Source organism: Lissotriton helveticus, chromosome 6 (genome assembly GCF_964261635.1).
Source record: "Lissotriton helveticus chromosome 6, aLisHel1.1, whole genome shotgun sequence".
Taxonomy (NCBI): domain Eukaryota; kingdom Metazoa; phylum Chordata; class Amphibia; order Caudata; family Salamandridae; genus Lissotriton; species Lissotriton helveticus.
In genome coordinates, this window is record NC_136067.1 from 1,221,688,799 (window position 1) to 1,221,702,752 (window position 13,954).

General features: G+C 45.1%; 1 protein-coding gene across 1 annotated transcript in view; it reads right to left on the minus strand.

Annotated features, from left to right (window-relative positions):
• LOC144763373 (uncharacterized) overlaps positions 1-13,954 on the minus strand; it is an 851,355-nt gene that overhangs the window by 210,669 nt on the left and 626,732 nt on the right. The window lies entirely within an intron of this gene.

Below are 13,954 nucleotides of genomic sequence, written 5' to 3' on the forward strand. Positions count from 1 at the left end.
CATGGACCCGGAAAGCTCACTACCAGTGTTATTTGAGATTTGTCACACTTTCGGGTCCATTTCCGGTTACACCATAAATTGGGCCAAATCAGTTCTCTACCTTATTCGGGGTCCTGAACCTAGGCTTCCCCCGGACTGTCCGCTGGCGTTGTCCCACGACTCGTTTAAATACCTGGGCATACATATCACCAAAAGCCCAGCCGCCTTCTTTGTCAAAAATCTGACCCCCCCCCCTAGAGCGCTTGCGTAGAGACGTGACCCATTGGGCAGCCATACCCCTGACATTATTAGGAAAGGCTGCTTTATTCAAAATGATGGCCCTGCCCCGTTTTCTGTATGCGCTAGAGAATACTCCCTTTCCTGTGTCTCCGAAATATTTTCAACAAATAGCGGCGCTGGTATCCACACTCCTGTGGGGTAATAGACCAGCACGTATAGCACAGACAAAATTGCATCGCAGCTGGTACGACGCCGGCATAGCGCTCCCCAATGTCCAATTTTATTACTGGGCAGCTCATCTTAAAATTATTAACCAGTAGCTTCACACCTCACACACAGATCCTGCATTTATGGCAGATAGGACACAACTCGGAACAGACAATATGTTGGCGGCCCTGTACAATAGGGGTCGGGCGCGGACATTAGAAGGTTCAACGCGGCATACAGTCATGCTATGGTACACGGCACAGACCCGCTTAGGCTGGAAGGGGACCATCACTAAACTCACCCTGCTCTGGGACACGAAGCAATTTGGCACACTCAGAAATAGCAAGGGCTTTAGGCACTGGGACAACATTGGTATCTCCACAGTGGGCGACCTCTGGGACAAAGGAACGGTCATTCCCTTTGATCGGCTTCAACAGCAATACGAACTTGCACCTACAGAAACATTCCGCTATATACAAATTCGTCATGCTCTCATAGCAATACTTCCACAGGATGTAGACATACCCGAGGCCTCCCCTCTAGAGGATAGGCTGCTCACAGATTTTATGCACAAACGCGCTACATCCCTCACATATCGTAAATTGCTTAACAATATTCCAGATCCCACAATATCTTTGAAGGGGAAGTGGACCACAGACTTTGGTGACATGGATGAGACAGAATGGCAAGAGGCCCTCGCCTCACCCCGAGAGGTAGGGATCCCGGCTAGGCTCAGGCTAGTGCAACTCAAAATCCTACACCGCTCTTACCTCACCAGGCCTACACTCCATAAAATAGGCAGAGCGCAACACCCATACTGTCTCAGGGGATGCGGGGAAGAGGGTACCTTTTTCCACACTATTTGGGACTGTCCCCTCATACTAGATTATTGGCGCAAAATCCTCCGAACGATATCCCAGACTCTACATATTTCTTTGCTGCCTGAGCCACGTAGATGTCTCCTCAACATGTGGGAACCGAATGACTTGACACGTTATGGACAGATTTGGGCAACGCTGGGCTTCATGGTCGCAAAGCGGAACATAGCACAGACATGGGGGGCCCTGATCGACCGTTATTGGAGTCTTGGTTTCCGGGGCATGAATGTAACAATGGTTACTGAGAGAGCGGTGTATATCAATAGGAGGTGCCCCCGAAAGTGGGATAAGGTGTGGGCTGCATGGAATACTTATAAGGGAGATATATGTGAGCCTATTCCGGACTTTGATCATGATGGTTTAGATGATGATTCAGGAGAGGATTGAGGGGGCGGACGGATTGTTGTTGTTCTTTGAACTGTTTAGGTTTGTCAAGGGAGGGATGGGAGTACTAGACAAATGTGGTCAGAACTATCATGTCAGAATTCTTATCGGAAATGTTTTATCTACGAACTGCTGCTCTAAGTTTGTTGTAAAACCAATAAAAACATGTTTTTAAAAAAAAGTAAGATTTCATCAGAGGAACAATTTAAAAACCTAAAACCTATTGTTAAAAGTGGTTGAAGTCCTTGGTTCTCCATTCCGTTTTTTCCATCTAATCGAACCACATGCAGATATTTGCTATTCAGAATTAACAATTAATAACTTTGATTGTGTAGTTCATAGTTTATGGTGGGGGTCCTGGGGTTACAGTCCGTTTATGTAGTAAGCCCCCTGCATACAACGTTTCAACAAATTCCAGAGATGTACGCGAAGAACAAATCAATTCTACGCCGGGACCATTGTCGGCTGTTCTTGTGTAATACAGAGGACTATGCAAATCGGAAGGAATACAACAAGAGTTAGCCATTGATGGCTTACAGGGTCTCACAGTTTGTAAATTTCTTTGCTATTCCTGTAACAAACTTGGTGAACCTGATGTTAAGCTGTGGATTGCCCGGATTCATTTATGCAAGAATAGCCTGGCGGCGTGTTCGAATACCAAGTTTGTTCCATTAGTTTTTTAACAATTTCCTCCGGTCGTCTTGAGCTGCAGGACAAAGGCATACCACGTGCTCGAATGTTTCTGGACTGCTCCCACATCCTCTGCACGTTACGTTTGAATTTGTGTTTCGCCATCTCGGCAGGTGATACAGGAATGGCCATTCACCACTCCTGAGGGCCAAAAATCTTTTTTTCCACAGCACTGAGTAGGTACATGACAGGTGTAGGCCCATGATCCCTGGCTTAAATCCTGATACCACTGACCAGGCATGCTTGCGTTGAACCAATTGTGCTCTGTCCGAGTGGAAGGACCAGAGACGGACGTTTTTTTTGATGTGGGATTTAAGTACCTGCTGCGGTGGATTGGAAGCCCAGATTTCTTCTATATCGAGGAGCTTTAAGGAGTCCTGCAGGTAACGCCTGTGTGAGCTGCCAATTTGGCCAGCTGAAATTTCCAGCCACAAGAGGGCCTCCAGGCTTCCCTCTCTGGAGCTGCGCAGCTTGTTGCACAGCCTGATGTAAGCTCCACGCCCTATTGCTTGGTGGTCTTGAAGACCAAGTTCAAGATGTACTTGAGCGGGGGAGGAGGATTTAGGTAGGTCCAGGACCTGTTTAAATACTCTTGTTATTACTTTGTTCATTTGACTGTCGTCTCTCCCCTGCATGATCTCCTGGCTGTAGGTGAGGAAATTGATCATTTTTGCCTTCATTACAGTTATAATTGGGGTTAGACTAGGACCTGTCAGATGTTTTGCAAGAGTCTTAAATGCCACCTGAATTGTCAGGGCTTTAGCTTCTACCTCATCTCTGTGCTTAGAGAAAGTTCCCTTTCCGTCCAGGTGAACCCCCAAGTACTTATAGGAAAGGGCTCTGTCGATGTTTTTGCCTTTGTACTGCCGTCGGCCACCTTGGTATTTCCTTTCCCTTGGGGAATAAAGAGTGGTCATGTTGAGGTTGCTGATACGATCTGGAACACTGGTAAGGTTACAGGTTCAGATTGGGGAGCTAGGAATTGGACGAACATTTTCTGATGATATGTGTGAACTGTTTTCCCATATTCTAGCATTTTATTGTCCAGATACACAGTCCTACTTAACTCGTAGGAACCGTATAACACTCACATCAGCAGATTGAGGAGATCACCCTCCCCCAGCTGCCCAAGCACACCTGATATCCCTCTACCCCACACCTAGCAACTCTCTTCTGATTGCACCACATCTTCCTCCCCCTGGTGATCCTGCTTGATCTCTTCCCCCTTATCCACCGCACCAGTTATACCCCTAAGCACTCCCTCATGACTAACTCATCCATGTCACCTGAAGCACTTCCTTCCTCTGCTCCCTCCTAGGAGCACTGACATCGACCAGGGATCAGTCGGATGAGGGAGTGGTGTGTTACCCTGGACCAGCAATCAAGAATAAGAATGGCAGGCTGGGATGCCGTTGGCATATCGACTCTAGGCAATGTGATAAAGAAAGGGGTGCTACAGTCCTTTCCCTCGCTGCGACAGGAATTTGGGCTCCACCGCTCCCAATATTTTAAATATATGCAATTGCGACATGCCTGGAGGGCGGAGAGGGCTTTGACGGAGGCACTCCCGGAGTATGCTCCATCGGAGGGACGCCTTTTGCAGGAACGGATCCCGGGGAAGGCAGTGTCCCTAACGTATAAAACCATAATGAATAATAGACCAGACAGACTTGGGAGCCTCAGGGCCACGTGGGAGCGAGAGGTGGGGTACATGGATGAGGTGGATTGGGGTATGGTCCTGATGCATCCTAGGGAGGTGGCGATTAAATCTCGCCTAAGGCTGATCCAGTTTAAGACCTTCATAGGACATACTTTGATAGAGTGCGCCTGCATAAAATGGGGAGAGTGATTGATCCGTGTTGTTTGCGCTGTGGCCATGACAGGGGGGACCTCTACCACACGATCTGGTCATGCTCAAAAATTCAAACCTATTGGGGGGAGGTCCTAACAGAGCTAGGGGAGGTGTTGGAGATTGCCCTACCTTTAGACCCTAAACTTGTCCTCCTGGGAATGACGAATGATGTGGATCTGGCTCGACCATTGCTGATTTTCCTGGTGCTTGCCTTAGTGGTGGCCAAGAGAGACGTGGCCCGGAAATGGGGGGCACCTGACATACCACAGTTGGAGGAGTGGAGGAGGGGTATGGACATATACATGGCAGCCGAAAGAGTCACATATAAGGCGAGGGGTGCCCAAAGAAGTTTGGTAGGGTGCCGACTTCATGGACTGGATGGTGGGCTTTGATGTGACAAGGAGTCCTGGGTTCCTGGTCTCCGCTGACCGGAAATGGGTAGGGGAACAGGGACTAGTATCTCTGTGGACTTGGGCGAGAGATCTGGATGAACTACCGGAAAGAAGAGACTATGTCCTGGACCAAGTGACGGGAGGGGAGGGCGGGGGGTTGGGATTGTGGGGGTGTTGCTTGAAACTGACATGCTTGTTGTGGGATTTTGCACTGAAAAAAGTCAATAAAAAATGTTTAAAAAAAGAATAAGAATGGCAGCTCCAAGTGGAAGGTAATTTTTAAGGTAAATTGACACTATTTGTTTATATGTGTGCATAAGTGGATGTCTTTGTGTGTTTGTCTGTGTGTGCTCATGTATGTGTATGTCTCTGTGCGAGGGAGTGTGTTCATCTGAGTGAGGGCATGCATGCATGTCTGTCTGAATGTGAGTGACTGCGCAGGCATGTTGAGTGCATGAGTGTTATGCCACTGCCCACTATGATATATTATAGACCCTCACAAAATGGAATTACTTTTTAGCAACATATGGACACCCATGTAATGATGCCCTGCTCCAGCCCCATGTAAAATGATGGCCCTTGCTTAAGGAATGTGATTTCTTCATTTCTAGCGCATTGCAGGCAACCAGAGTATAATGGTGATTACCTTTGATATAATGCTGGCATTGGCAGAATGGTGGTCGTGTTGTTATATTGTGTACATCCATGGCCCAGTGGAACCCATACGTGGCATAATCACAGTCCATACAGTATGGTGGTAACTACTGACATATTTTCCGCATTCATAGCATACTGGTGCCCAAAAGATGACATACTGCTAATCCAACTTTTAAATCCGAAATGATATTGGCATCCTTTGCACAGTGATGATACTGGCAATATGGTGGTAATTATTGTTCAACACAATAATCCATAAATGATGGACCGTGGAAACCCAGCCAGTGGAAGTTCAAAAGTATTCCCAGACTTTGGGTGTGCCTTTTTCAGAAAAGAAAATTATTTTCTTGAGTCCCCTCACTCACCCAGAGTTGCCCCTAGGTGACATGCTTCATCATTGGGGCCATCCCAAGCATCTACTGCTTGGGGCGTTCTCTATATATACTAATCTACAAATCTGTGTTTCTTTCAAACAATACAGACACTGCGGGTACAACGTTAACCGTAGGTATAAATATAAAATACACACATTAGGTGTGTTTTCTTTCTAAATATTTTTCCTAACTCAATTTAGGTTTATATACAGGAGTGGTACACATGGGGCGTGCCCTCATGTTGTCCTGAAGAAAAGGTGTAGGGGACACCTTGAAACATGTCGACAGGATGTTAGGGATTTTGACTACATAACAGTTAATTTTTTCCGTTCATCTAACCCCTTTTTAATGTACCAGCTAGGAGCAGGAATAAAAATTTTAGCTCACTAAGGCCCAGATGTATCAAGCAAATTCTCATTTGCAAAGGCCGAAATTCGCAGAATTTCGGCCTTTGCGAATGCGAATTTGCTAAATGGAATGTATGAAGCAAAATTTGGTGCAAAATAAGGAATCGCAAAATTTGCGATTCCTTATTTTGCAATTGCATTTAAGGAATCGCAAATTTTGTTATTCCTTAAATGCAATGTATGTAGCAGAAAAAATTAGCAAAATGCCCTTAAGGAATCGCAAATTACCACCAACTTCTAGTTGGTGGTAAGTTGTGAATTCCTTGAAATATGCTAATTTTTGCATTTTTCAAAGTGCCATGTGACGCACATACATGCCCTTAGGGCATGTATGTGCGCCACATGTGCACCCACGCATATTTCAGGGGTGCAACAAGGTGTCCTTTGGACACCCCTGCACCCTTGAAATTATTCTCAATTTGCGATTAGCAAATTGCGAATCGCAAATTGAGAATAACTTCCCATTCATTCCTATAGGCCTCCCGGCCCATAGAAATGAATGGGAAATTATTCCTTAATTGCGATTAGCAATTTGCTAATCGCAATTAAGGGATTTTAAGAAATCGCAAAAAAATGCAATTTCTACATACATCCCAATTTGCAATGCCCAAATAGCGATTTCTAAAAAATCGCTATTTGGGAATCGCAAATGATGGTGATGATACATCTACCCCTAAGTTAGGTATTTTTATTTACACACTGTACCGCACATAGTTTCACTAATCAGTGCTCCTACGTCTCTTTCGCAAGTCGCAGCACGCCTCAAGCAGTAGATGCTTGGGATGGCCCCAATGATGAAGCATGTCAGTTAGGGGCAACCCTGGGTGAGTGAGGGGACTCAAGAAAATAATTTTCTTTTCTGAAAAAGGTACACCCAAAGTCTGGGAATACTTTTGAACTTCCACTGACTGGGTTTCCACGGTCCATCATATATGGATTATTGTGTTGTACTTTAAAGTTAGGAGGTTGAACCCAGCCATAAGACTCCTTCTCCCTCTTTTTGAAAAGGTAATTATTGTTCCACTACTGTGGTCTGGTTAAACCCAGTGTCCCTCAAAGCAGTGACAGGGACCCCATTCACTTCTATCTAGAGGAAGTGATGACTCCCAACCTCAGAGATCACCAGCTCACACCCTACAACTATCTCACAGAATAGGGTACAGTCCATCACATGCCCCTCGAGACTACTACCCTGTGAGGCCACACAGGCCATCCCTGTAGAGTTTGCACAAGTGGGTGTTTTTTTGGACAGACGATTCCCCCTGCTTGTGTCCTAACTCAGAACAATAAAAGCACAGCACTGGAAATGGGGAGCCCTGGGCCACCCCCCACCAGAACCACCTCCCTGTTTCTCAGAAGGGATTTTTGAACTCTTTCCTCCATCCTTTATTCAGGGATTGATCTGGGTCATCTTTAGCCTTATCCACATTATGCTGGGGGAACCAGAACCATCCTTCTTTGGTTCACTCCTAGGGACCTTCCTGGACACCCTGGCGCTGATCCAGGGGTCCAACTCATTTGCAAGCTTTCTGAGCTTAGTGAGTTCTGCTATTAATCAGTAGCTGCCACATCTCAAAAAAAACATGTACTGAGCATGTGCTCTCTCAGTATCCAATTTAACAATCGAGTAAAATCATCAGCTTTGCCGCCCTGCACCCAACTATTCAGTGCCTTGCTCGCGTAATCAAGAAAATCCACCACAGACTGGTTCTGACTATCCCTAAATCTAATGCGATACTTTTTCGAGGTGTGTTCAATTTGGTGATAACAATAGTTTTCATTGAAGTGTACTTCATCTGGTCACCCAGCTCCAGTGCAAGTTATCCCTCCCTTTATAGTTGGAGGCCCCCTTTCCTTACAGAACTACTTAAACTCAACCATAATGTAGATCTTCAGGTTGATGACCTTGAATTCCATTTCTGCTAGTATGATCCCAGATAATCAGGTAGAACGAAGAAAAAGAACCAATCAAGGAGAATTAGAACAAAACTCCTATTGGTATCAAATTATTTATCTGGGATTTTTAGTCTAATGCAAAATTAATGTATGGCACTGCACAAACAGAATTCCTAATCCTCACCATTGAAGACACATGTAGGAAATTGGGCTACTGTTTGAGAGGGGTGAACCCCTACTCAAGCAGCAACCACAATTTCTGTTCGGGTGTAGTCACAAGCTATCCCAAATTAACATGTGCTTAACCCTATCGTAGCTTGGAACAAAAGTGGTCAGGCTCAACTTAGAGGCAATGTGGAAGTTTTTATGGTGCACACCAAACAGTAATAAAACAAAAACATCACAAAAGAAAAATCGCAAACCAATTAAAAAAAGAAGCTAAAATGAATATATTATTTGTGACCAAAAAGATAAATATCCAATCAGTAGAACCGCAGATATGCAATTTCAAAGATTTATGGTAAATACATTGCCTAAAAGCACAAAGCGCCAGTTGTCAATGCTGTAGCGTGAAGTGCAGTTCTCACACTAGCACAAAGAGGTGGGTTCACTGGGCATTAGTCAAAGGTGACAAGATCTTAGCGTGAACAGGGCAGTTTGTGAAGAGCCCAAACATTTTGAAGATCTCCTTTTATTTGAGGGGGAATTCAATTGATGCCACACCAAGATCCCAGGACCTGAGGGGCACCTATTGGCGATTAAGAACTCACTCCAGCAGAGGCCACCAGGGCTGAGGCAGGTCTAGTTGCAGGTCCAGTCAAGTCCGGTGCAGCAGGTCAACTGGGCAGTTTGCAAGGAGAACTCTGGAGCTTGTTGTGTCCCCGAAGTTCAGAACAGGTGGTCAGTCAGCTGACCCTTGAGTCACTTCAGCCTGGGATGAAGGGTGTTGGGCCAGTCTTCTTTCTCAGCAAGCAGGGAAGACCTCAAGCAGCAGGGTAGCAGGGCGTTCTTCTTTGGTAATATCCACAAGCCCAGGAGTACTCTGAAGATTTGAGTCTAAGGGTTCAATATGTTTACAGGGTGCCAGCTTTAAAGTAGGAGAAGATTGTGAAGGTTTCTACCCACAGAGGTGATTGGAATTTTCTGCCTCAGTGCCCTGGCCCCAGTGTGTCTGGGGGCACAAAAGACTAGTAGGAAGGCATTTGTGATTGTGCTGAGGCAGAGCCTTTGTAATGTGTGGTAGGTGACAATTCCTCCCCCTGCTAACACCTATTTCCTCTTTATCTCTCTGTCTGGGAGCAATGCACAAAAAACAAGTGACAGACACCTAGTCATATGACACTGGGTATGGGCTGCAGACACCAAATAGTAAGGACACGAAAAAAGCAACTTTCTGAAGATGGCATTTTCAGAACTGTAGCTTAAAATCTGACTTTTATCATTTTAAAGAGGGGTTTAAATTACAATTTTTCAGATACCAAACTTGGCATTCCTACATGCCCCCAGTTAAAAGTTATTAGTTATTAAATGTAATAAGGTAACCCGATGCTATCCTACGGAAGAGGTAGGTATTGCAGTAGTGAAAAACAAATGTAATTTTTTCACTACCAGGACATGTACAACTTAAAAAGATATGTCCTACTGTTTACGCACAGCCTATGGGCTGTTTAGGACCTACCCTAGGCCTGGCTTATATGTATTAAAAAAAGAAGGTTTAGGCCTGACAAAGGCTTATTTGGCAGGTCTAAATGTCAGTTTAAAACTGCACACACAGCCTGCAATGGCAGGCCTGAGACATGCTAAAAGGGCTCCTTAAGTGGGTGGAACGAGTGCTGCGGACCTACCAGCAGAGTTTAATTTACTGGCCCTAGATACATGTAGAACCACTTTACTAGGGACACACAAACAAATTAAGGGGCATATTATCAAGGGGTTTTATCTCCGCTTTTTTGGCTTTAAAAGCCAAGAAAGCGGAGATAAAATTATCTCCCTATTACCAAGCTGTCGCTAACACCAGTTAGCGACAGCTAATAGGAGATAGTGACCATCATGGGCCCCACTTTGCATGTCAGTGATATTTATCACTAATGACATGCAAAGTGGGCGTGCCAAGATGTTAGCGACTGGAAACAGTCGCTAACATCGCTATCTCCTATTACCAACTTTTGGAGATATTCGCGCTAAGCGCGAATATCTCTAACAGCTAACACCTGCCCTGAGCAGTTCTTAACCATGTTATCCAATGGGAGGTGGATAACATGGCTAAGAGCATTTGCTCGATAATGCATGAATATCGCTGACTTTTCAGCGATATTCATGCATTGCGGCCGTTTTTTATCGCATTTGCGATAAACCTTGCTAATAGCAAGGTTTATCTGCGATAAAAATCGCCGATTTGCGGCGATAATTTTTGTCTCTAAACAAGTTAGAGACAAAAATTATCGCTAGTTGTTGGTAATATGCCCCTAAATGTGCTAATTGGGTGTAAACCAAGTTCACCATGTTTAAAGGAGAGAGCACAGCACTGTAGCACTGGTTAGCAGTAGTAACGTGTACAGAGTCCTGAAATCAAACCAAAATGGATTCAGACAACTGGAGGGTGAAGGCAAAATATTTGGGGATGACCCTACAGATAGGGACAAGTCCAACACTGGTATACTGGGAACCGCCATAATTTGATGCGGATAGGCACATATGTAAATAATTTTGAATACATTAAAGCAGGCTCAGAGAAGAGAGGAATCAGGGTAACCAAACACGTCAATGCTGGGTTTTGGGAAGAAGATTGTTCAGGCAAAACCTACTGCATTTGTAAATGCTTCTTTGTTGCCCTTCTCTGAAACTGTGTTGTTCACTCTATTTTTAGGTTGAAGCCTACCAGGTAGCACAGCTAACAACATCTTGGGGACATTCTGAAATCTTCCCCGGTAATGCATGCTTTCCACTGGCTTTGGGTTTTGTAACTCACATTTGTTTGCTTTCTATTTGCTTGCTTTATTTGTTTAGGCTGTTCAGCTTAAATCTGTCCCTCCTGTGGAGCATAGCCTATTTACTGTATTTTTCCATGACTACTCGCTTTCTGTAAACAGGCCTTCAGATGTTGTTATTATGTTGTCACATTTGCTCTCCAATAAAAGGTCAGCTCTGTCTTCCGAGGGAGCTTGGTGTTTACTTTTCTGCTTGACCTGTCGGCAGCATTCGACAGTCTCCCCGACTCCATCCTCCTCTCGTGCCTAACCAAGATTGGGGTGTTGAGTACTGTTTGGGGTTGGATCAGATACTTCTTGGAAGGACGGGCTCAGCAGATATGGCTTCCACCGTCCTCTTCTTCTTCCCAGGCAGTGACTACAGGAGTCCCAAAGGGGTCTTCCCTTAGCCCCCTCCTCTTTAATATTTATTTTACACCTCTGGTGTATCTGGCAGAGGAACTTGGGGCTAAGGTCATGGCCTATGCAGATGACACCCAGCTTCTTTTTACTTTGGATAAGAAAGTGGACTCTGTCTCTTCTGCTCAACACTGTCTGTCCTCCATTTTTCATTCGCTGGCTGCCGCACAATTGAAGTGCAATGAAGATAAATCAGAGGTTCTCCTCTATGGAAAGTTTCCCTAGAATTTCAGGGAAACTCTCTGGCCCCGAGTTACCTATTCCCACCTCTATATGGAAGCCTGCCAAGAACCTGGGGTTGTGGTTTGAGGAGAACCTCTCCTTCGCTACGCAGATCAAGAAACTTGCTGGGACCTGCTGTTGTCTCCTTAAATCTTTGAGGAAGTTTCTCCCTCTCCTGCCTAGGGCGGCAAAAGAGACTGTTATTTGTGCCCTTATTTTTTCTCGGCTGGACTACGCCAATGCCCTTTTTGTGGGCATCCCAGGCTACCTGTTAAAATAACTCCAGGTGGTCCAGAATGGGGAAACCAGACTCCTTCTTGAAGTTCCGGCTAGGACTATCATGAGACCTCATCTGCGCTCTCTGCACTGGCTTCCTATAGCCGCCCGGGTCAAATTTAAATCTCTGGTCATGGCCCATCGCTCTCTTCATGGGCTCGCTCCCATCTACCTGCAAAAATACTTTGCCTTTTACACTCCAGTGCGTTGTTTGCATTCCATATCCCAGCACCTTGCTCAGGTTCCCTGTTTTAAATGTCAGAGGCTGAGAGGCAGCACTCTACCTCGGAAAGCTGCTGTTGCCTGGAACGCTATCCCTTTTGCCCTCCGGAACATTCAGGGTCCGTTGCTTTTAAAGAAGAATCTAAAAACATATTTCTTTACATACATTTCTGATCGTTGCCCTCTATGTTCCGTGCTGGGATTCTTTCGAGTATTTGTGCGCGATATAAATTAAATTAACATAACATAACTTTTCTTTTACTGACTTCAAAGTCTGAGGATTTATGTAACAATCTTCCTGTGAAAGAAAGGTTTTAATCTAGCACACAACAGTCTGTAAATAAACTGTGCACATATTTCAGACTATATCCAAATTAGGATAGCAAAAATGAAGCACTTTTTTGTAATTCTGACATTTCCACAGATTATCGTTCATGTGCTGCACGCTTTATCCCTAAAACTCCACGTCCCTTCATATATAATGGTCATTTCAATTGAAAATATGTTGTCTGTAATGGCAGTGTGCTACCACACCATGCTTTCTCCGCATTACCCCACTCCACTCTACTCCACTATGCCTCCCCACTCTATGACAATCTACAACACACCACTCCATTCTTCGACACGCCACTCCACTGTACGACACACCTTCCACAACATGCCAATCCACTTTATGACACAACACGCAACTCCACTCTGCAACACTCAACTCCGTGCCACACCACTACATGCCACTTCACTCTGCGCCACTCCATGCTGCTCTACGACAACTCTCCAATCTACGACATGCTCCTCCACTCTATGCACCTTCACTCCAAGACACACTATGACACAACATCCATTTTACTTTAAGACATGCCACTCCTCTCTACTCTATGATATGCCACTTGACTCTATGTCCCTCCACTCTAAGACACACTATAAAATGACACTCCACTTTACTCTACGACATGCCACTCCGCTCTACTCTATGATATGCCACTCCACTCTATGCCTCTCTGACACGCCCCTGCACTCTACAACACACCACTCTATGACCAAATACTCTCCAACCCTCCGCTCTACAACACTCCACTCCACTCAACATCACTCAATTCTATAACACACTACTCCACTGTGCCACTTTCTGCCACTCTATGTCACTGTACTCTATGACACCATGCTACTCCACTCTACGACATTGTAATCCACTCTAAGCCACTAAACTCTACAACACTCTACTCCACGCCAATCCACTCCACAACACTCTACTACACAACACTCTACTCCACTTTGCTACAATCTATTCTACTATACAATGCTCTACTCCACTCTACATAACTCTCTATATTCCACTCCATGCCACTTTACTCCATTCTACGCCACTCCACTTCACTCTGGTACACTCCACACCACTCCATGCAACTCCACAACACTCTACTCCACTCTATGCCCCTCCACTCTACAGCACTTTATGTCACTCCACTGTACTCTATAACACTTTACTCCACTATATGCCACTCCCTTCTACGACACACTATGACACTTCACTGTACAGCACTCTACTCCACAACACTCTAATCCACTCTACTCCACTCCATTATATGGCACTCTGCACCACTCTATGTCCCTCCACTCTAAGCCCTTCCACTTGACTCCACTCTAATCTACTGTTCCCATGCCACTTCACTCTACACCCTTCCACAACACTACACTCCACTCCACAGTACTCTAGGCAACTTCAGGATACTCAACCGTACTCCACTGTATGCCAATCCAATCCACAAAACTCTCTGCCACTCCAATTTTATGACAATCTACTACACTATTTCCCACTCCACTGTATACTACTCCCCCTATGCCACTCCACACAACTTTACTCCAGTCCCTATCACTCCAATCTACTCTATAAC